The following is a 24,278-nucleotide window of genomic DNA, read 5'->3' as shown; positions in this document are numbered from 1 at the left end:
AGGCATGTGCCACCACGCCTTGCTAATTGTTTGTATTTTTAGTAGAGACAGGGTTTCTCCATGTTGGTCAGGGTAGTCTCAGACTCCTGATCTCAGGTGATCCACCCACCTCGGCCTCCCAAAGTGCTGGGATTGCAGGCATGAGCCACCACGCCTGGCCCAAACATGCATTTTCAGACCTTTGATCATACTAATCCTTTCATTTGCAATGTCCTTATTGCCATCCCCTTGTCTATAGAAATCTGTCTCATTCTTCAGTGTCTAGCTTAAGTGTCATCTCCTTGATCCCTTGGTCATAATTAATCTACCATGATGTCAGCTGATTTCTTACACTTTTTTTTTGGCATTTTATCTTATCTGTAATATAATCCATCATTTTCATATTTGCTTTCTCCATTACAGTAAAAAGTACTTGTGGATACTGGGGACATTTAAGTCATCTTCACAATTCTCTAGTCTAGCACATGGCACAGTGTCTTGAACACAGTAGGCTCTGGCAGGTGGGAGATGAGGAAAACAAATCTGTCAAAAAGTTCCGCCTACGCGGAAATTCAAAAGTCATAATCCCTTACTGAAATCCACATATCTAGCCAAAGTGGAGAATGACTTTCACTCTCCCATTCAAGCTATTTCTCACCTCTCCTTCCTCTTTTTCCTGGTAAAGCCCTGACTCCAAACTATTTGCCTTGTCCTCCCACTCTGTGGTAGTTATCTATCACTCTTCCCTTCAAGGAATACCTATACCTCCAGGGATAGTCAAAATTCAACCACTTCAAAGATATTAGCTAAAGATATTTTAAACCTAAAATCACCTAGTATAAAATGCCATTTGATCACATCAAAAACTGAGATAGAAATGTGAGTTCCCTCACTTGAACACCCTAACCTCCCCTTGCACTGAACTCCCATAATATCTGCAGTCTATACAACTTGTTGACACTCAAAGATGATTTGTAAGATGCCTGTTCAGCACCCATCCCATTCAGGGAAAACACTCATAGTCTCTCTGTGGGAACTCTTTCTCCCTCAATTCCAACAGGGAAAGTATAATTTTCCTTCAATAATCTGGCCTACTCATAGTTGATCATTCCATGATAAGCACCTGAACCAAGTATTCAAGTATTTTTTCCATACTCATACTGGCAAATCTATTTTTTTCTCTGAAAGCAAAAAATTTAGGATGCAAGATCAAAGAAAGAGTTCTTGCTTATTTGTTTGCTACATTTTCCAATATTCTGAAGAGCCTGTGTATAATAAGAAAGAATGAAGCTGAGAGGGCCAAAGAGACAAAGAGATGGAAATGAAGATTAATGGTAGCATTCACATCCCTGGTTCCAGATACCCCTGAGATTCCAGTTGCAAACTGTCTTTCCCTTAGTTTAGTTGTTCATCTCATCCTTTGATAACCTCTAGCCCAGAAAGAGGAGACCCAGCAAAAAGGTCCCTAGGCCCCTTCACATGTTTAAAACATTGCTGGCCCCTAAAGAACTTCTGTTTTTGTAGGTTATAACTGTCAATATTTCCTGTATTAGAAATTAGAACTGAAAAAATTTTTAAAGTTTAAAAATTAATTTAAAAATAACACATAATGGAGTAAATGTTAATACAGATAACATATTCTTCACGTAAAATATATTCTCCAAAAAAATTTTATGAGAAGAGCAGCACCAATTTACATTTTTGTACAAATGTTTAGTAACTAACTTAATAGAAAACAGATTTCCTTATCTGTTTCTGCATTCAATATGTTGCTCTATATTGCTTTGGTTCATAGTATATGAAGACTATTACTTAATAAAGTTACATATAATTTAGATGAAATGTAGAATCTGACCACATCTAAAACATTCTATTCCATTAAAATCCACTGGCCTATCATTTACTGATGCATATCATGAGTTGCATCATGCATCTGAAAAATATTGCTTCACTGAGCTACGCAGATCTTCCAGATATTAACACATTTCATTTACATTATCAAAACATTACATTCCTTATATATCACCAGTATGCCAGTATGCAGTAAAGGATTAATAACTCAGTAGGGCTAGGTTGTCCACACCTTGGATATTCCAAAGAAAGGTTTGGTCCTTGCCCACCTAAGGCCCTTGAAATATGCTGCTTAATAAGAGGGCCTTTGTTTACTGAATCTTTGAGCCACACCAACAGATTATGCTAACAATGTAATTTATGGTAGGGGCCTTGGTCCGTGCAGTATCAGAGTCTGACCTCTGGAGTCAAACAGATGGAGTTACTAAAGTCAGCAACGTGGGCACTTTAGGCCTTCATGAAAGATACCCAAAAAATCCCTGGACACCAAGACTCAGGTGAGTTCTCCTGGTTGGCAATACTTGACACGTGTTGTCACATACTGCTACTGTGAGCAGCAGTTAAGCACTGTCCCTATGACTCCCCTGGGAGAGGGTAACTGGAAGCTTGCATCTAATCTCTGCTGGACTCCGCCCTATGCACCTCTTTCAATTGCTGATTTTAAACTGTAACCTTTTGCTATAATAAACTATTATTACTGTTATATAACAGTTTTGCCGTGTTCTGTTAGTCCTTCTAGCAAATCACTGAACCTGAGGGTGGTCTCAGAGACTTCTGACAACCATCAATCTCATCAGAAAAGTCATTAAGTATTTGAGAAACCTTCAAAGTCACAGCTGTAGATACAAGGCCTCCAAAATTCTAATTTTTGCTTGAAAATTTAAATATCGCCTTAAAGTACCAAATACTGCCAGTTTTTTTTCCTCAAAGTGATAGGCTCGCTTAGTTCTTTTTCAAGAAAGTATCTGCCATGTACTGAAATATAAATAACCATAGTTTGTCAGTTATTTTTCAAAGTAAAACTAATGTGTCATAAAAGAAGTGGCTAGTTCAGGTACTGACTCAATAATCACATAACTATTTTTTCTCAAGACATTGCATGTCAGGATATAGTACTATGTGTTCTTTCCATTCCAACCCACAAAATACTAAAAAGACACATACTCAAGGACTGCAACTTAATAAAATTAATAATTTTTACTGTTCTATCAAAGACATTCTTAACTGGAACTGGCTTTATTTTTTTCTGCAGGTATGTGGCAGCAAAGAATACAATAATTATTAGTATAGTCTGATGCATAAATTACTTGATAATGAATTATTTGGTACATTAAGGCAATTACTACATGAATTTATACTAAGGCATTAGAAGTTTTCATTTTGTACCAGAGTGCAAACGTCAAAAAACTGAAAATGGCAAATAATGCATTAGTATTATGAAAATTATTTGACTTTACAGACTTCTTGAAAGGGCCTCAGGGAATCCCATGGTTTGGAACTCTAGGGAAAGCAGACAGACTATCAATACTAGGAAAGCCATTCCAACCACTTTCTACAACAATCTTAACTAAGTCAGTCAGCACTTACATGAAAAACAAGACTATCACCAATATTGTAACCAAAATTTTAATTCCTTTCTACTTCTTTATGCAAAGCCTACTCAGACTCCATTAGTTGTAAATTTTTGGTGGCCATTGTTTTTAAATAAGATCAACTCTATCATAAAAAATAACTCTGGAAGTAAGTTATTTCTAAATAATTTATTCAACTCTCATATTCTATTGATGTATTTCAGATTTCACTTACTAGCTTTGCATCTTTCCTTTGATTACAAATATTCTGATGATACATTCCAGTCTCTTTTGATTAATTTTTCTTTAGATGAATCACCCATTTATAGAATTTTTTAAATTTCTTATTTTCTTCTTGATAGTTTGCTATGATCCTCATCGTCAACACAATTTCAAAAATTATTTAGGAATGTCTTACATATAACTTACAGTTATTTACAAAGAAATCAACTTCAAAGCAGTCAATTGATCTTCAAAAGCAACAAGCTGCTTGACGTTACTTGCCCCAACCAACAACACAAGTCTTTCCTGTAGCCAAACATTACATTACCTCTTTCTTCTTTTTCCTGGTAAAGCCCTGCCTCCAAGTCACCCAACAAGTAGAAGAGCTTTCAACTAGCACATACACATAAATTCTAGAAAAGGATCTTATCACATATAAAAATTTAATGTATAATAGAAAGCATATCACAAAAAATATTCAAAAAATATTGATACAACATTCAGTTAGATGCTTGGAAAGTTATCAACTGAGAATCCCAAACCATGCCAAATTAAATGTTAAACAAGTTAAAGTATTTTTTTAAATACTATAAAAACTATAGGTTTATATATAAAATACTGATATACGATACTCTTTGCTTAAAAGCCAAAACAAAAACCAAAAATCAAAGAAATATACAAAGACTGAGATTTGACAGCACAAAACATGTGAAAAATACAAGATGTGCATGTGCTCACATAACACAAGAAAGGATCATCACTGTGGCTGTTTACAGTATCATAAGACCAGATAAAACTTAATCACTAGAGATAAAGAGTAAATAAATTATGTACATCCAATAGAAAACTGTGTGGTTACTTAAAAGAGTAAGGCAGTTTAAACATTCAGAAGTACACAAACACACTGTATGTACTACCATATACTTATCTTCAAGTCTTTGCACAAAAATGTCACTCAATGAGTCCTATCTTGACTACCCAATTTAAAATGGCAACTTCTCCTCTGGCTGCCAGTACCCTATTATCCAGTCTGACTGCTTTTTCCTTTTTGCTATAGCACTTACTACCTTCTAGAATTCTATACTATTTAGGTATGTATCATATTTATTGCATGTCTCCTCTCTGCAAAATATAACTTACAGAGAGAGCAACGGTTATCTTAATCTGTTTATTCATTTATCCTAACCACCTAAAATAGTGCCTGAGTAGGTTCTGAAATTTTCATCCCTTAAATAAATCAATATAGACAGAATTGGTATTGACCCTAGAAAGTCTAACTGGGAAACTGATAGTCAGTGGCAGAAAGGGATCTTTTTAATTAGAGTACCTTTTTTTATATGTTGTATTTTTTCCCTCCGTGAAAAAATATATTGCCTATTAGAAAACTTAACAATCTTATGCATTGCGTTAACGACAGCGATACATTCTAACAAATTTATCTTTAGGCAATTTCGTCATTGTGCAGACATCATAAAGTATACATACACAAATCTGACTGCCATGGCCTACTACACATGGCATAGCATATTGTTTCTAGGCTACCAACCTGCACAGCATATTGCTATACTGAATACTACAGGCAATTGTAACACAGTGGTATTTGTGTATCTAAACATATCTAAATATAGAAAAGGTACAATAAAAATATGGCATTATAATCCTATAGGACTGACCAAAATATCATTATGCTAACATAACTGTATGTTACACATAGGTAAATGTATACTTATGTGTTATACATATGCATGTACATTATATATATACATACACAACAGCAATGGTTACTACCAAGAACAGTGAGATTAGGGAAGTATGAGGGAGTAAAGACTTTTTCCTATATTGTTCATTATTTTGTTTTTTAATGCTAGTTATAATACTTGTCACATTACTTGCAGCAGAATAATCTCCAATCAAGAACTGTTAGAAACGACAAATAAAATACAAAAAATAAAAAAATAAAAAGAAGAACAGTCTGTTTAAATCATCCAAGAGCTAAATATGGAGGCAATCAGAACTTAAGGAACCAACATTTCAAAAAAAGTAGAATCCTAAAGAAGGTGCCATTCAGCAGCCACTCTGCCACTTTTCCCCTCAAACTATTTATCTGCATATTGTGGTCACAAAGCAAGAGGCTGAGAATTCATGCAAAAGACCCAGGTCTTTGGTCTGGGTCCTAATAGGAGGAAAACAATCCAGCAGAACTTTCAACAGTCTCACAAAGCTGGTGAGACAAATATTAAGAGACTTGAAGGGCCAGGATTCTGGCAATAAAAAAGAAACAGAGAACTGAATCACAGGCTTAACTATTTCCCTCCAGAGACATCTACTGAACTGTGAAGCTACAGAGACAAAAAGTTAAGTAAAGACTGCGTAGCAAGCTGTAGTATTCAAAAGTTTTGTGATTAAAGTGATCTAACTGCATTCTATCGGCCTAACAGAGGAGAGGCTAAGCCATCCATCCTCTATAGCAAATGATCATTTATATAACCTATAAAATTGTCAAACACAATGTCTGGCATTTAATTAAAATGTAACACATGCCAAGAGAGTATACAAGAAGACAAACAAGTAAATAAATGAAACAAAGATACAATATAAAACTTCCAGAAAAAAACAAAAGTTGGTTCTTGGAGAGTCTATTAAAGTCAACATTTTGTTAAGACTGATCAAAGAAGAAAAAGTCACAAATTATCAATTTCTGACTCAAAGAGGAATAAATTTTAAAACTACAGACAGAAGGCTGTAATAGTTATTCAAGAAAATATAGCAAAAGACAAAATAAAGATAAAATTTAAGGATAAAATTTGAATATTTAAAAAGTAATCAAATTTGTAAAATTAAGAGCTAAATATAATGTTAACAGATTAGGCAGTTTTTTTTTTTTGTTTGTTTTTGTTTTTGTTTTTGTTTGAGATGGAGTCTCGCTCTGTCACCCAGGCTGGAGTGCAGTGGCGCGATCTCAGGTCACTGCCAGGTCCGCCTCCCGGGTTCACGCCATTCTCCTGCCTCAGCCTCCCAAGTAGCTGGGACTATAGCTGCCCGCCAACACGCCCAGCTAATTTTTGGTATTTTTAGTAGAGGGGGGTTTCACCGTGTTAGCCAGGATGGTCTCGATCTCCTGACCTTGTGATCCACCTGCCTCGGTGTCCCAAAGTGCTGGGATTACAGACATGAGCCACTGTGCCCAGCCAAGAAGCTAATAATTTGAAAAGTTCCATAGAAAATACACTGACTAGAGCATAAAAAGAAAACAACGACAGAAAATACAGAAAAGTTATACCTGTCAAATGGTAATGCAGAAAAAAAAGAAAATACAGAAAAGAATACAAAAGACGAATGGGGCATCGTTTTTTAAAAAGTTGCTAACAGGCTGGGCAAAGTGGCTCACACCTGTTATCCAACACTTCAGGCGGCTGACGAGGGAGGATCTTTGAAGACAGGAGTTCAAGACCAGCTTGGGCAACAAAGCAAGACCCCCAACGCTACAAAAAAGGTTTTCTAAAACAAATAAGCTGCGCACAGTGGTGCACAGCTATAGTCCCCAGCTACTCAGGAGGCTGAGGCAAGAGGGCTGCTTGAGCCCAGGAGTTCAAGGATGCAGTACGCTATGATCATACCATTGCGCTCCAGCCTGGGTGACAGAGTGAGACCCTGTCTCAAAAAAAGGGGAGGTGGGGGGGTAGACATACATGTACAGTACCAGAAAGAAGGCAATAGAGAATAGAACAGAAGCAAAATATGAAGAAAAATCAGTCAAGAATTTTCCAAACTCAATCAAAAACGTTAAGGCAAAGATTCAAGCATTCTATATATCCCATCAAGTTTTTTTTTTTTTCCTTAAAAAAAAAAAGGCCACATCTAGGCAAATCACAGTAAAGATGCTAAAAACCAAAGGCAAGACTAAATAATTTTTTTCAACTTTAAGTTCAGGGGTACATGTGCAGAATTGTTACACAGGTAAATGTGTGTCATGGGAGTTTGTTGTACAGATCATTTCATCACCCAGGTTATAAAGCCTAGTACCTATTGGTTATTTTTCCTGATCCTCTCCCTCCTCCCACCCTCCACTCTCAATTACACCCCAGTGTGTGTTATTCCCCTCTATGTATCCATGTGTTCTCATCATTCAGTTCCCACTTATAAGTGAGAGCATGCAGTATTTGATTTTTACGTTCCTGCATTAGTTTGCTGAGGATAATGGCTTCCAGCTTCATGCATGTCCCCGTAAAGGACATAATCTTGTTATTTTTCTAATGGCTGCATAGTATTCCATGGTATATATGTACCACATTTTCTCAATCCAGTCTATTAATGATGGGCATTTAGGCTGATTCCATGTCTTTGCTACTATGAACAGTGCTGCAATGAACATACATGTGCAAATGTCTTTATAACAGAATGATTTATATTCCTTTGGTTATGTATTCAGTAATGAGATTCATTGGTTGAATGGTATGTCTATCTTTAGGTCTTTGAGGAATTGCCACACAGTCTTCCACAACAGTTGAACTAATTTACACCCCCACCAACAGTGTATAAGCATTCCTTTTTCTCCACAACCTCGCTAGCATGTGTCATTTTCTGACTTCTTAATAACACCCATGCTGACTGGTGTCATGGTGGCTTTGATTTACATTTCTCTAATGATCAGTGATGTTGAGCTTTATTTCGCCTGATTCTTGCCCGCATGTATGTCTTCTTTTGAAACATGTCTCTTCATGTCTTTTGCCCAGATTTTAATGGATTCTTTTCTTCGTAAATTTAAGTTCTAGATGCTGAATATTAGACCTGTCAGATACATAGTTTGCAAAATTTTTCTCCCATTCTGTGGGTTGTCTGTTTACTCTGTTGATAGTTACTTTTGCTGTGCAGAAGCTCTTTCATTTAATTGGATCCCATTTGCCAATTTTTGCTTTTGTTGCAATTGCTTTTGGCATCTTCCTCATGAAACTTTGCCCAGGCCTATGTCCTGAATGGTACTGCCTACGTTGTCTTCCAGGGTTTTTATAGTATGGCGTATTACATTTTAGTTTTTATTTCATCTTAATTTTTGCATATGGTGTAAGGAAAGGGTCTAGTTTCAATCTTCTGCATATGGCTAGTCAGTTATCCCAGCACCATTTATTGAATGGTCCTTTCCCCATTGCTTGTTTTTGTCAAGTTTGTCAAAAATCAGATAGCTGTGTGAGGTCTTATTTCTAGGATCTCTATTCTGTTCCATTGGTGTTATGTCTCTGTTCTTGTACCAGTACTATGTTATTTTGGTTACAGGAGTTCTGTGTATAGCTTGAAGTTGGGTAGCATGATGCCTCCAGTTTCGTTCTTTGGCAAGACTAAATCTTCAAAGTAGTCAAAACAGAAAGACATTATATTCAAAGAAACAGATAAAAAAATTTTGCTAACTTTGCAACAAAAATACTGGAAAGCAGAGAGAATGGAATATCTTCAAATTTCTGAAAAAAAGTAACTGTGAATCTAGAATCTAATGCACAGAGACAATATCCTTCAGACACAGAAACAAGTACATTTTCAGATAAATAGAAAGTATATTTGACAACTGACGTTTACCAAAAAAAAAAAAAAAAAAAGTATTAAAAGAAGTTCCATAGGCCAAAAGAAAAGTTAACAAGTTCCCATCCTACAGGAAACAATGGAAATACAGCATAAAGTGAAGAACATCATAACAGTAAATATATGTGTAAACAAACAGTGTACAAAGCAATAATATCTAATGAATATTAAAACGTGTATAATAGGCCGGCACGATAGTTCATGCCTGTAATTTCAGCACTTTGGGAGGCAGATGCGGGTGGATCACTTGAGGTCAGGAGTTCAAGACCAACCTCCCCAACATGGCGAAACCCCAACTCTACTAAAAACACAAAAATTAGCTGGGTGTGGGGGCACACACCTGTAATCCCAGTCACTTGGGAGGCTGAGGCAAGAGAATTGCATGAACCTAGGAGTCGGAGGTTGCAGTGAGCCAAGATTGTGGCACTGTACTCCAGCCTGGGCAACAGAGTGAGACTCCATGTCAAAAAAAAAAAAAAGGTATAATAAACATGCAGAGCAATAATGTAAAAAGCAGAAGGAGGCCGGATGCGTTGGCTCACGCCTGTAATCCCAGCACTCTGGGAGGCCCGAAGCAGGTGGATCACGAGGTCAGGAGATCGAGACCATCCTGGCTAACACGGTGAAACTCCATCTCTACTAAAAATACAAAAGATTAACCGGGTGTAGTGACGGGCGCCTGTAATCCCAGCTACTCGGGAAGCTGAGGGAGGAGAATGGCGTGAATCCGGGAGGCGGAGCTTGCAGTGAGCTGAGATCGAGCCACTACACTCCAGCCGGGGCGACAGAGCGAGACTCTGCCTCAAAAAAAAAAAAAAAAAAAAAAAAAAGCAGAAGGATAAGTGAAGTTCAGATGTTCTAAGTTCCTAGCATTGTTAGGGAAGTGGTAAAAGTAAATATTTTCAGTAGACTGTAATAAGTCAATGATACATGTTGTAATCTTTAGGACAACCACTAAAAGACTAAAATGTCAGGCTATATAAAACAATAAAACCCACTTATAAGAGATGTATCTTAAATATAAGAATACAGAAATGTTGAAAGTAAAAGAACACAAAAAGCTTTACCATACTAGCACTAATCAAAAGAAAACTGATGTCAGACAAACTAGATTTTAAGACAAGAAGTATCAGCTGGGCACCATGGCTCACGCCTGTAATTCCAACACTTTGAGAGGCTGAGGCAAGAAGATCACCTGTGGTCAGGAGTTCAACACCAGCTATGGTCAACATGGTGAAACTCTGTCTCTACTAAAAATACCAAAATTAGCCAGGTGTGGTGGTGGGCACCTGTCATCCCAGCTACTCGGGAGGCTGAGGCAGGAGAATCGCTTGAACCCAGAAGGTGGGGTTTGCAGTGAGCCGAGATCACGCCTCCAGCCTGGGCGATAAGAGCAAAACTCTGTCTCAAAATAAATAAATAAATAAATAATTAAAAAAAAAAAAAAAGACAAGAAGTATCAGAAGTAGTATCAAAGATAAGAGACATTTCATAATACAGTAATGAATTCATTAGGAACTGGTATATGCATATTTAGAATTCATTATTCAAAATATAAAGCTAAAATAAAACTATATGTAGTTCTATATAGATAAAACCCCTAACATAGATAAATCTACAATAGTAGGATGGGAAACTATACATTTCTCTCAAGAGTTTATTTAAAAAGCACATGAAAGAAAAAAAAAAATCAGTGAACATATAAAAAACCAAGATTCATAAATATAATTGACCCATGAAGAAAGCTGAATCCAATAAAAGTTTGTGTGTGTATATATATGTGTGTGTGTGTGTGTGTGTGTATATATATATATACAGAGACACATCTTTCAAGTGAACATAGAACATTCATCCAAAACCATATGCTGAATCAAAAAGCAAGCCTCATTTCAAAGGACTGAATTCATTCAGAGTATGTTCTCTCAAGGGAACTAATCGAAAAATTACTAACCCCTAAAAAAACTATAAAAGTTGCCATCTATTTGGAAATATGTCTTCACAATATACTAGTGAAGAAACCAAATGCAGATAGGTCAGATAACAATTTGTGACATGTAGCTGAAGTTATGCTTGGAGGGAAATCTGTAACCTTAAATGATTATATTAAAAAAGAAGACAGAGAGGAATTATTTAAGTATCTACCTCAATAAATTAGAAAAGACAAAAAGTTAAACCTGAAAAGACAGAAAATAAATAGGACACAATTAACAAAATCAAAAGCAAAGGTACAACACAAGACTTCAGGAAAAAAAATGAAAAATTGGTTCTTGGAAAGATTAACAAAATTGGTCGACTAGAGAAGACTGAACAAATGAAAAAGGTCACAAAGTATCAATTTCACTAGTGAAAAAGAGATAGGTCCTACTGAAGAACAATTAGTCATGCTATTATACATTAAGAATTAATGCAAAGATAGACAAGTAGACTAATGGGACAGAAGTGAGATGTAACAAACTCACACATGTATTGCCATTGATTCATGACAATGATGAGTCTGAAAAATATGAGCTTTTTACTTGATGGAAATGGGTCAACTAGATATCCACATTGTTTTTAAATGAATCTTGACCTCTTCCTTACTCCATTCACAAAAATCAATTCCATATGTACATTATATCTAAAAGAAAAAGATAATAAAGTGTCTAGGAAAAAACACAGGTAAATATGTTCATCTCCTTAGAGCACGCAAAGATTTCTTAAACATGACTCAAAAAACCTCAACCTGTTTATGATTCAATTTTATTATATAAAGCTGAAAAAGTCAGAAATAATCTGGGATGGAAGAAGTTAGAATTCTGTTTATTCGGGAAGAGGTAGCGTGCGTATTAGGCAGAAAGCAGCCCCAAAAAGATATCTAGGATGCTGACAATATTCTGAGGTTCTTTAAGTATGGATTACATAGGTACATCCACTTTTTAAAATTCATTGTGATAAACACTTAGAATACTATGCTTCAGTATAGTATACTATAGAATACTATGCTTTATGTGTGCTACACTTCAACCACAAAGAAAAAAAAAAACTGATAAAATTAACTTCTGTTAAAAAAATCAACAGTTCAAAAGCACATATACTCATCAAAAGACTCATAGCCAAGACAGAGAATAACCAGAAATAAATACAAAAAAAGACAAACCAATAGAAAACTGGAAATCAAAAGACTTCTTCATGGAAGAGTTACAGAAATGACCAATAAACACATGAAAAGATACACACTTCCATTAATCATCACATCAAGAAAATAAAAATTTAAAACCACAAGAGCTATTACACCACCAACCCAACTAAATCACTACAATGATTTTATTTTGATACTAAATGTTCACAAGAATGTAGAGCAACTGAAATTCTCACACGTTGCTACTCAGAATTTAAATGGGTACAAACACCTTGCAAAACTATTCAGCAATTCCTACCAAGCTTATTAAATGAACATCCCATGATCCAGCAATTCTAATCCTAGCTGTATAACATAAATGTCTATACATGTTCATCAAAAGTCATTATCAGAAAATTCATAGTAATGCTATCTGTAATAGTCAAACTACACACACCTTAAAGGTCATGTCCATCACTAGTAGAAAAAGATAATATACTGTTGGTATAGTCACAATGTAACACAAGCAATGGAGATAAGGGAAATAGTGCTACATGAGACAACATGAATAAATCTCATCAACATAACAAAGTAACACACAAAAGAATGGATATTAAAGGTTGAGTATCCCTAATCTGAAAACTGAAATCCAAAATGCTCCAAAATCTGAAACTTTGAGGACCACCATGACACAAAAACAAAATGCTCATTGGAGCATTTGGATTTCATATTAGAGATGCTCAACTGGTATAATGCAAATAAAGCCCCCCAAAAATACGAAATCTGAAACAGTTCTGGTCCTAAGCATTAAGGGAAACTCAACCTGTATATGATTCAATTTTATAATATAAAACTCAAAAAGTCAGAAATAATCTAGGATACAAGAAGTTAGAATTTTGTTTTTCAGGAGGAGGTGGTGTGCATATTAGGCAGAAAGCAGGCATAAAAAGACATCTAAGATGCTGATAATATTCTGGGGTTCTTTAAGTATGGATTACACAGGTACATCCACTTGTTAAAATTCATTGTGCTGAACACTTAAGATACTATGCTTTGTATGTGTTATACTTCAAGAAAAAGTATACCCAAGGAAAAAAAATTAATTCTAAACACAGAAAAACTCTATACTACAACTTTCATTTCAACACTAAAGGGAGCATGCTTTAAAATTAGTATGTGCATACATATTATATGTAATTGTGCATATACATAAAACATTAGACAGTCAAAACTACATCTACACTAAACACCTCATAACAATGTGTTGTCCAGCTGTTACCCTCTCCCTCATCTGTTTTATTATCTTGGACTTAATCTCCCTTAACCCCCAGTACTGCCAAATGTTTGCAGAGGCCACAACAGTGGTAACTTGAAAATTCACATATGTACTGTTCAGCGGCCTAAGACTAAGTGGTTGGTACTAACAGCTGAGTTAATGGGTGACTCAGAGCCAAGACCTAGCCCTGCCTCATCTTTTCTGCCTTTCCGTGACTAACGTCTCATGCCCACGAAGGTCAGAGACACGACAGAAATTCATGCATCTGCCTCTTTGGCATATACAGTTTTATACCTCTCAGGATTGTGTCACCATTTTTCATTTTCTCTGTTCATTAACTATGTAAGTTTTAATCATATAATCATCTTTTAAACTTTTTCAACACACAAAAAATCTGAATATTTTCTTTCCATATAAAAAGCTCTTCTATCCCCAACTATTATATGCATTATTCTAAAACTCATTTTAACATCCTTACAACAAAATAATTAGAATTGTAGATATTACCTTATAAATAATTGCATAAGATTTCATCCAAAACCTTATTCTATCATGTTTCAACTATACTTCTGTCATTAGTAAGTAGGATAAACTTACCAGCTAAGGAAGTTTTCTTGTAATCCATCTAATTCTTTTTATTTTAATATTTTTTTTGAGACAGGATCTTGCTAGGTTGTTAAGGGTGGTCTCAAACTCCTGGCCTCAAGAGTCCTCCCACCTCAGCCTCCCAAGTAGCTGGGATTACCGGCAGAGGCCACCCTGCTCAGCTTATGAGACTGATCTTGCTTTGTCACCCAGGTGAGAGTGCAGTGGCAAGATCAGAACTCAATGCAACCTCAACCGCTTGGGTTCAAGTGAGTCTCCTACCCCAGCCTCCCGAGTAGCTGGGACCACAGGTGTGCCACCACCATGCCCTGCTAAACTTCTTATTTTTATTTTTTGTAGAGACAGGGTCTCCCTATGTTGCTCGGTCTGGGCTCATGCAATCCTCTCTCCTTTGGCCCCTCAAAGTGCTGGGATTACAGGCGTCAGCCAACTGCACCCAACCCCCAGCTTAACTCTTAATAAGCAACACTAAATATCTATTATTCTTGTTTTATTGGTCATCTCTTCGCAACATATTAAAGCGTTCAAAAGAAAAAAATTGTAAGAAAACAGTATAACTCCTTAGCACTCTTGCCTCTATAAAATGTTTACACACCATTCTCTTGCATACTGATTTATTCTTTCAACATCGATATAGGTTTCTGACTCCTGGAACAATTCACATCAATATCACACCTACCACCAGAAAGCAGGTGTCAAATGTTCCCCTTCTTTGTAAGAACCATATACAGTACTCACTTCTGCAGCACATATACTAAAAATTGGAATGATGATAGAGAAAAGATCAACATGACCCCTGCTCAAGAATGACATGCAAATTTGTGAAGCATTCCATATTTTTTTTGGCACTCTTACCACACACACACACACACACACACACACACACACAGAGAGAAACGGTTAACTGTGGGAGATGAGGGATATGTTAACTTACTTGACTGTAGTAATTACTTCACTAAATATATGCATATCAAAACATTATGTTGTGTACCTTACATATAGACAATAAAAAAGAAAGAAAAAAGAACCATATACAAACCTTATATGTAAGTACTTTATTATAGCCTTTTTGGTAACTATAAAACATCAGCATCACTGTGAATTAGAAATGGAGAAAGGTTACTATATTTTACAAAAGGAAACACTCATGAGGAGCTTAAATTAACTTTTCCAATATAGTGATTCACTAAAAGCATTAAAAACCACAAACGCAGGTTTTTCCAAAGGCTAAACTTGGGTTCTTCCTCTATACTACTCCCATTGTAAGCACCAGGTAGAGAGAAACCTAACGACTTGCTATTACTATGTTTCTCAAAACATGCCCTGCGGAGAATGATCATTAAGCACATAAGTTTAGAAGAAGCAGAGTTAAACAAGAAAGTTTGTTTAGTATATTAATGACTCATAGGGCTCCTGTATTTATGTCTAAGGTTGCAACTTTTTGAGTGTGAAAAATCGGACCTTGGAGATGACCTTGAGCAGTAGGATATAAAGAACTCCCAGATGCTTAGCGCTCCATTAATGGAACACTAGGCATAAACAGGTTAATGTACATTCTGGATTTCCAAGAGCAAAGACCCAAAATGCAGAAGTTCTCAAATTACTTAACTGTCAAAAAGTCACAGAACACCAATTCCTTTAACTGAACAATGCAGTGTACAATTTAGGAAATGTTATGTGATGCTTATGAAACAGCTGACACTCGTTAACTGACTAGTAATTCGCTCTCTTTGTTCAAAACTGCTTTCTTCTGATACAATGTCTACCTCAATTCTCTAGGTTTTGATTAAATACATCGGCAAATATTAAAAACAAAGCATCATTTACTTTCAAATACACTAGGGTAAAAACAAAAAATCCAACCTCGATGATTGATTTATAAAATACTATTAAGTTATTTAATTTATTTATTTATTATAACTATTTATTAAGTTATAAATAGTTAATTTATAAATTAACTATTTACTATTAAGAATAAAAAAAATTACCAAGTATTATCTTTTGCTATTCTGAAAAATCTACTCCCCTTAATTTGCTATCCCCTCTACTTACTCTCTGAAAGGATGTAGCCTCCAAATTCCCACAAACCAATCTCTTTTCAACCCCTTTAAAACTTGTAACCTTTAAGCGGCCTTTAAGCCACTGTCAGTTTCCTGTTCCTCCTTCTTTTTTTTTTTTTTTTTTTTTTTTTTCAGACGGAGTCTTGCTGTGTCGCCCAGGCTGGAGTACAGTGGCACAATCTCCGCTCACTGCAAGCTCCGCCTCCCGGGCTCACACCATTCTCCTGCCTCAGACTCCTGAGTAGCTGGGACTACAGGTGCCTGCCACCACACCCAGCTAATTTTTTGTATTTTCAGTAGTGACGGGGTTTCACTGTGTTAGCCAGAATGGTCTTGATCTCCTCACCTCGTGATCCGCCCGCCTCAGTCTCCCAAAGTGCTGGGATTACAGGCGTGAGTCACTGTGCCTGGCCTCCTGTTCTTTCTTTACATACAAGAAGATTAAAAGTCACCACTCCATCCTAACAAGTAAAAAGCTGAACAAACTGAAAAATCAATAGCTCTAGTGAGATCCTTCAGAGAAGTGAGGTCACAGGGCAAACCACTGTCCCCCAAAATTCAGAGACAGGCAGGCAGATAGAGAAAAATCCCAAGTCATCAGAACAGAAACCCACAAGCAGAAACTTCCTTGGGAACCAGTGCCAGGGTAAGAATATTTCAACTATAACGACAAATTGTTGGAGACTCGGTGCAAACAAATGACAATTTAAAACTCCAGGAGGACCCAGTCATGTAAGGCCCTGACACTCTTGTGAATTTTACCTCCAGGAGCTCTGCTAGGCCCTTACAGTAAATATCAGAGAAAAATCCCTTTGTGCTTCTGGCAGGGGAAAGGAAAAAGGAACAATTTTGAAATATGCCACAGCAATCAGTTTTTAACAAGGCCTGCCTTGAACACAAACTAATTTACCAGAGCCTAATCTACCTGTGGATAAAGAAGTACGGTGAATAACTCCAGTTCACTTTAGCCTTTCACAAGAGGAAAGGGAAATACCAAATTCCAGTCCCTTCTAGCCATTCTATCCCACCTAAAGGTGACAGGGATAAGGGTGGGGGACTGAGAAACAATGGTTACGTTCACAGTCCAGGAGCACAATTTCACCAAAAAACTGGGACCTAATACTAGGACTACACAATGCCTCCCTTATAACTACATCACTAAAGGCCTATTTGCAGCAGTTCCTTTTACCTAGTACATCATGTATACCTTTCAATAAAAAATTACAAGACATAATAAAAGGCAAAAAACAGTTTAAAGAGACAGAGAAAGCATCAAAAACAGACATGACAGGAATTCTGGAGTTACCAGATTGGGAATTTTTTAAAACTATGATTAATATGCTAGGTGCTTTATGAAAAGGGAAGACAATATGCAAATACATAGACAACGTAAGCAGAGAAATGGAAATTCTAAGAAAAGATAAAGAGAAATGTTAGAAATCAAAAGCAATGTAACAGAAACGAGGAATGCCTTTAATGGCTTCGTTAATACACTGAACGTAGCTAAGGAAAGCATCTCTGAGCTTAAGGGTCTAACAACAGAAACTACTTCCAAAACTGAAAAGCAAAGAAAAAACAGAGAGGAAAAAGAAAGAGTGGAACATTAAGAACTGTAGGACAACTAAAAAAGGTGTAACTTACATACACTGATAACACAAGGAAACAAAAATGACTCAATTTCCAAGTTCATATCAGACACCAAACCACAGATCCATAAAACTCAGAATATTAAGACTGAGGCCCCTAAAAACCTAAAAATATTTTTTAAAAATCTAAGCATATCATATTCAAGCTTCAGAAAATCAAAAACAAAGAAAAAAAATCTTGAAAGAAACCAGAGGCAAAAAACACCTTGCCTACGGAAGACCAGCTTCTCCTCAGAAACAATGCAAACAGGAGAGTAGAATGAAACACTGAAGTGTTGAGAGAAAAAAAAAACATGAATCTAAAAATGTATACCATGTGACACTATCCTTCTAGAGTGAAAGAAACATAAAGACATTCTCAAACAAAAATCGAAGAGATGTGTTGCCAGTAGACCTGCCTTGCAAGACATATTGAAATAATTTCATGAAAGAGAAGGATAAAGATATAGGTCAGAAACTCAGGAAGAACATGAGAGAACAAGTGAAGGTAAAATAAAAACTTTTATTTTTCTTATTTTTAATTCAGCTAAAAGGTAACAGTTCAAAATAATAGCAATGATGTATTTGCTTGCGTATGCCTATGTATAAGTGAAATGAATGACAAGATAGAAAAGGACAGAAGCAAGGAAACAGGAATATTTTGTTATTATAAAGTACTTACACAACCCATGAAGCAACACAGTATTATTTGACAATGTGCTTGGAAAAACTGTAAATATATATTGCAAGCTCCAGGGCAAACACTTAAGTTAGGAAAAAAAAAAGGCCAGGCGCAGCGGCTCACACCTGTAATCCCAACACTTTCGGAGGCCAAGGCAGGCAGATCACTTGAGGTCAGGAGTTCAAGACCAGCCTGGTCAACAAGGCAAAATCCCATCTCTACTAAAAACACAAAAATTAGCCAGGCGTGGTGGCGCACGCCTGTAATCCCAGCTACCCGGAAGGCTGAGGCAGGAGAATTGCTTGAATATGGAAGGCGGAGGTTGCTGTGAGCCAAGATGGTGACACTGCATTCCAGCCTCGATGACAGAGCAAGACTCCATCTCAAAAAAAAAAAAAAAGAGAAAAAAAAAGTGGAGGACAGGCGTGGTGGCTCATGCCCATAATCCCAGCACTTTGGGAGGCCAAGGTGAGAGGATTGCTTTAGCCCAGGAGTCTGAGACCAGCCTGGGCAACATGGCAAAACCCTGTCTCTACAAAAAAAAGTACAAACAGTAACTAGCCAGGCATGGTGGTGTGCATCTGTGGTCCCAGCTACTCAAGAGGCTGAGGTGGGAGTATCACTTGAGCCAGGGAAGTGGAGCAGTGAGACGACATTACGCCACTGTACTCCAGTCTGGGTGATACAGTGTCTCAAAAATAAATAAATAAAATAAAAAAAATATATATATATATAACTGATGTGCTCAAAAATGAGAGAAAAATGAAATCATATAAAATACTCAAATCACAAAAGGCAGAAAAAGTGCATAACAAAAAGTTACAAACAGGGCAACAAATAGAAAATCGTTAAGAAATATGGTGAATATTAATTTAACTATATCAATAACCACTTTAAACATCAAGTCTAATATACCAATTAAAAGACATTGTCAGAGCAGACCAAAAAACAAGATCCTACTATGTGAACAAGAAACCCATTTTAAATATAAAAACACATACAGATTAAAAGCAAAGGGATGGAGAAAGATACACCATGCTAACACTAATCAAAAGAAAGTGGGAGCAGCTATATTAATTTCAGACAGAGCCAACGTCAGAGCACGGAAAGTTACCAGGGACAAAGAGAGGCATTAAGTAATGATAAAGGGATCAGTATCTCAAGAAGATCCAATGATCCTTAATATATATGTGCCTAACAATGGAGAGTAAAAATAAATGAAAACAAAAAAAAAAAACTGAACTTCAAGAGAAAATACATAAATGCACTATTAGAGTTGAGATTTCAACATGCCTCTATCAGGAATGGGCAGATCCAGCCAGCAACAAATCAGTAAAGATACAGTTTAACTCAGCAGCACTTTCAATCAACTGGATATAACTGACATCTATAGACCACTTCATCCAACAATAGCAGACTGAACATTCTTTCCAGGCTCGAATGAAATATTTACCAACATAGACCACATTCCGAGTAATAACACGCCTTAACAAATTTATAAGTATAGAAATCATATAATGTCTATTCTCAGACTACAGAATTAAATTAGAAATAAATAACAAAAAAAAATGGCAGGAAAATTCCCAAGTACTTCTAAATAAACACATTAATCAAAGAGGAAATGTGAAGAGCAATTTTAAAATATTTTAAATTAAAATGAAAATACAATTTAACACTTGTGGGATGCAACAGAAGCAGTGGTTGGAGGAAAACTTATAGTTTGAATGCACATGTAAGATAAAAAATCAGTAATCAGAGCTTCAGCTGGGACCACTGGTACACACTTGTAGTCCCAGTTACCTGGGTGGTGAAGACAGAAAAATGGACAGAATTCAGAAGTTCTGGACTGTAGTACACTATGCCCAGTGAACCTCCATGATTAGTTTGGCATCAACACCCCTGGGAGCAGGATACCACCAGGTTGCCTAAGGAGGGGTGAACCAGCCCAGGTTAAAAACAGAGCAGGTCAAAACACAGATCAGTAGTGGGATTGCACCTGGAAACAGTCACTGCACTCCAGCTTGAGCCATGTAGAGAGATCCTGTCTCTTAAATAAAATTTGTAAATAATAATAATACTCTAAACTTCATCATAGAAAGCAAGAAAGAAAAGCAAATTAACTCCAAAGTAAGCAGATAAAGAGAAATATAAATATTACAGCAAAAATCAATGAAATTGAAAACAGGAAATCAATAGAGTAAATTAACAAACCCAAAAGTAACTTTTCTGAAAAGATCAATAAAACTGGTAAGCCTCTAGCCAGACTCAGAAAAAAAGACAGAAGACAAATTAGTAATATCATAAATGAAAGAGAAGATCTTTACTAATTGCTACTACCCCAAAGCCATTAAAAAGATAATAAACTAGTATCGTAAATAAATCTATGTCCACAAATTTGCAAAGCTAAATGAAATGGAGCAAGTCCTTAAAAAACATAATCTGCCAAAACTCACACAAGAAGAAAAAAACAATCTTGAATAGACCTATATCTATTAAAGAAATTGAATCAATAACTAACTTTCAAAAACAGAGGGAACCAAATCCAGATGGGTTCACTGGTGAGTTCTAATCAACATATAAAGAAGAAATAATACCAATTCTCTACAATGTCTTTCAGAAATACAGCAGTTACTTCCTAAGTCATTCTGTGAGGACAATACTAACCTAATATCAAAACCAGACAAAGACATTACAAGAAAACTACAGACCAATCTCTTATGAACAGAGATGGAAACATCCTCAACGAAATATTAGCAAATTAAATCCAACAATGTACAAAAAGAATTACATATCATGATCAAGCAGTATTTATCAAGACTGGCTCAACATTTTAAAAAATCAATGTAATTAATCACATCAGACTGAAGAAGAAAAATCACATGATCATATTAATAGATGCAAAAATTCCATTTGACGGTATCCAATACCCAATCATGATGAAAATGCTAAGCAAATGAGGAATAGAAGGGAACTTTCTCAACTTGATGAAAAAACAAAAATCTACCAAGTAAATCGACAATTAACACCATACTTAATGGAGAATGTCAAAGCTTTCCCACCAAGATAGGGAAAAATTCAAGGATGCCTCCTCTTACCACTGCTTTTCGAATCATACTCAAAGTCCTAGCTAATGTAGTAAAACAGGAAAGGGAAAAAGGTACACTGGGAAAGAAGAAATAATACTGTCTTTGTTCTCAGATGACAGGTTTGTCTAGGTAGAAAATCAGAAAGAACTGACAAAAAAAACTTCATGGAACTAACAAGCAAGGTTGCAAAATACAAGGAAAGCCAATGGCTTTCCTGTATGTACAAAAGAAATTTAAAACACATTACCATTTACATTAGCAACCAAAAAATGAAATACTTAGGTATAATTCTAACAAAATATGTACAGGATCTATATGAGAAAAACTACAAAACTGATGGAACATAACAAAGAACTAAATAAATGGAGAGATACTCCAGGTTCATGAATAAGACTCAATATCAACATGTCTGTTCTTCCCAACTTGATTTACAGATTTGGCACAATTCCAATCAAAATCCCAGCAATTATTTTGTGGATATCAACAAACTGATTCTAAAGTTTTTACAGAGAGGTAAAAGACCTAGAATAACCAACATAACATTGAAAGAAAAACAAAGTCGCAGGGATTGACACTACTAGACTTATTATAATGCTTCAGTAACCAAGATAGTGTTGTATTTTGGAAAAGGACAAATAAATCAATGGAACAGAACAGGAAACCCAGAAACAGACCCAAATAAATACAACAAATCATCTTTGGAAAAAAAGAGCAAAGGTAAGATAATGGAGCAAAGACAGATTTTTTAACAAACAGTGCTGGCACAACTGGACATCCACGTCAAAAAAAAAAAGAATGTAAACACTCACCTTACACCCTTCACAAAATTTAAATCAAAATGGATCACAGACCTAAATTAAAATGCAAAAGTGTAAAACTCCTAGACAATAACAATAAAGAAAATCTAATGACCTTGGCTATGGCGATGACTTCTCAGACACAAAAGTCACAATCCATGAAAGAAAAAACGAATAAGCTGGATTTCATTAAAATTAAAAACTTCTGCTCTGCAAAAAGCAACTGTCAAGAAAATCAAAAGACAAACCACAGACTGGGAGAAAAATATTTTCAAAAGACACATCTGGTAAAGGACTGTTATCCAAAAATACACAAAGAACTCTTCACAACATTAAGAAAACAAACCTGGTTTTAAAATGGGTAAAAGACCTGAAACAGACACCTCACCAAAGAAGACATAAAGATGGCAAATAAACACATGAAAAGATGTTCAGTATCACAGGTATTAGACCATTCTTGCATGGCTATAAAGAAATACCTGAGCCTGGGTAATTTATAAGTGGTTTAACTAGCTCATAGTTCTGAAGGCTGTATAGGAAGCATCGTGTCAGCATCTGCTCAGCTTCAGGGTAGGCTCAGGAAGCTTTTACTCATGGTGGAAGGCAAAGTGGGAGCAAACATATTACATGATGTTTCATGAGAGTAGGAGCAACAGAGAGTAGTGGGCAAGGTGCCACAATTTACAATAACCAGACCTCGTGAAAACAAACTCACTATCAGGAGAATGGCAGCAAGTCATGAGGGATCCTCCCCCATGACCCAAACCTTGGAGACAGGGTCTCACCCTGTTGCCCAGGTTGGAGTGCCATGGCAAAATCATAGCTCACTGCAGCCTTGACCTCTCAGGCTTAAGTGATCCTCCCCACTCAGCCTCCTAAGTAGCTGGGACCACAGGTGTGCTGACCACCACCTGGCTGATTTTTTTCTTTTTCGTAGAGACAGAGTCACAGTCTCATTATGTTGGCCAAGCTGGTCGCAAACTCCTGGCCTCAAGCAATCCTCCCAACTCAGCCTCCCAAAATGCTGGGATTATAGATATAAGTCACCACCCTGGCCATAACAAGAGATCTAGAGGAGTGACATATCCAAACCATTATATATCATATGTGATTAGAAAATGACATATTCAAAGATGATATCATTATACACCTTTTACAATGGCCCAAATCCAAAAATCTGGCAATATCGACTGCTGGCAAGAATGTAGAGCAACAGGAACTGTCATTCACTACAGGTGGGAATGCAAAATGGTGCAGCCACTATGGAAGACAGTTTGGCAGTTTCTTCCAAAACATACTTTTACTCTACTATCCAGTAATCAGGCTTCTTGTTATTTATCCCAATAAACTGAAAACTTATGGCCACAAAAAAACCTGCACGCAAATGTTTATAAGCACCTTTATTCATAATTGCCAAAATTCATAAACAACCACTAGCTGACCAGATAAATTATGGTACATTCAGATAAAAAAAGAAATTAGTTACTGAACCATGGAAAGAAAGAAAGAATCCTAAATGCATGTTATTAAGTGAAAGAAGTCAATCTGAAAAGGCTACATACTGTACAATTCCATCTCTACAACATCCTGGAGAAGGTAAAACTATGGAGACAGTAAAAAGATTAGTGACTGACAGGGCTAAGGGGAAAGGAAGAATGAACAGACAAAATATACAGGATTTTTAGGCAATGAAACTATTTTGTATGACACTACAATGTGGCATACATGTCATTAAACATTTGTCAAAACCCACAGAATGTACAACGTCAAGAATAAACCCTAACATAAACTATGAACACTGGGTGACAATAATATGCTAATGTAAGTTCATCACTGGAAACAAATGTGCCAGTGT

At 36.2% G+C, this 24,278-nt stretch overlaps 1 protein-coding gene and 1 non-coding gene across 2 annotated transcripts in view; one reads left to right on the top strand and one right to left on the bottom strand.

Moving 5' to 3' along the window:
- Positions 1–24,278, bottom strand: part of RASA1 (RAS p21 protein activator 1) — a 121,389-nt gene that overhangs the window by 75,700 nt on the left and 21,411 nt on the right. The window lies entirely within an intron of this gene.
- LOC123574220 (U6 spliceosomal RNA) lies at positions 14,904–15,014 on the top strand. Its single transcript, XR_006699111.1, has one exon. It is a non-coding gene; the product is annotated as a U6 spliceosomal RNA (small nuclear RNA).

Source organism: Macaca fascicularis, chromosome 6, assembly GCF_037993035.2.
Source record: "Macaca fascicularis isolate 582-1 chromosome 6, T2T-MFA8v1.1".
Lineage (NCBI taxonomy): Eukaryota > Metazoa > Chordata > Mammalia > Primates > Cercopithecidae > Macaca > Macaca fascicularis.
This window is presented reverse-complemented; position numbering and strand designations above follow the sequence as displayed.